A 1,000-nucleotide genomic window follows, 5' to 3' on the forward strand; every position below is an offset into this window, starting at 1 on the left:
TTTTCTTCTTCTACTCACACAAAGGAATCTCTATACTGTGACATAAAAGATTCCATATTTTCTTTTCTGCTTTTTCTTCTATTTCATATGAGCAGGAGCAAGGACAAAAATATTCTTGTTGAAGCAGATCCTGAACCTGAAAGGACTCTGAAAAGGAAACTAAGAGAAGCTAAAATACAACAATCCAGAGACAACCTTACAGGAATTTTCGAACAGGAAGAGGAGATGGCAGTCGAAAATAATAATAATGCAAGGAGGATGCTTGGTGACTTTACTGCACCTAATTCCAATTTACATGGAAGAAGCATCTCCATCCCTGCCATTGGAGCAAACAACTTTGAGCTGAAACCTCAATTAGTTTCTCTGATGCAGCAGAACTGCAAGTTTTATGGACTTCCATCCGAAGATCTTTTTCAGTTCTTAACTGAATTCTTGCAGATCTGTGATACTGTTAAGACCAATAGGGTTGATCCTGAGGTCTACAGGCTAATGCTTTTCCCATTTGCTGTAAGAGACAGAGCTAGAGTGTGGTTGGACTTTCAACCCAAAGATAGCCTGAACTCTTGGGATAAGCTGGTCACGACTTTCTTAGCCAAGTTCTTCCCTCCTCAAAAGCTGAGTAAGCTTAGAGTGGATGTTCAAACCTTCAGACAAAAAGAAGGTGAATCCCTCTATGAAGCTTGGGAGAGATATAAGCAACTGACCAAAAAGTGTCCTTCTGACATGCTTTCAGAATGGACCATCCTAGATATATTCTATGATGGTCTGTCTGAATTAGCTAAGATGTCATTGGATACTTCTGCAGGTGGATCCATTCACCTAAAGAAAATGCCTGCAAAAGCTCAAGAACTCATTGACATGGTTGCTAATAACCAGTTCATGTACACTTCTGAGAGGAATCCTGTGAGTAATGGGACGCCTCAGAAGAAGGGAGTTCTTGAAATTGATACTCTGAATGCCATATTGGCTCAGAATAAAATATTGACTCAGCAAGTCAATA

At 39.8% G+C, this 1,000-nt stretch overlaps 1 non-coding gene across 1 annotated transcript; it reads right to left on the reverse strand.

Annotated features, from left to right (window-relative positions):
• Window positions 1-621: 621 nt before the first annotated feature.
• Window positions 622-729, reverse strand: LOC148565585 (small nucleolar RNA R71). The gene has a single exon (XR_015884830.1). It is a non-coding gene; the product is annotated as a small nucleolar RNA R71 (small nucleolar RNA).
• Window positions 730-1,000: the final 271 nt, after the last annotated feature.

The sequence above is a fragment of the Arachis ipaensis genome, chromosome B5, assembly GCF_059453495.1.
Source record: "Arachis ipaensis isolate K30076 ecotype BB chromosome B5, ASM5945349v1, whole genome shotgun sequence".
NCBI lineage: Eukaryota > Viridiplantae > Streptophyta > Magnoliopsida > Fabales > Fabaceae > Arachis > Arachis ipaensis.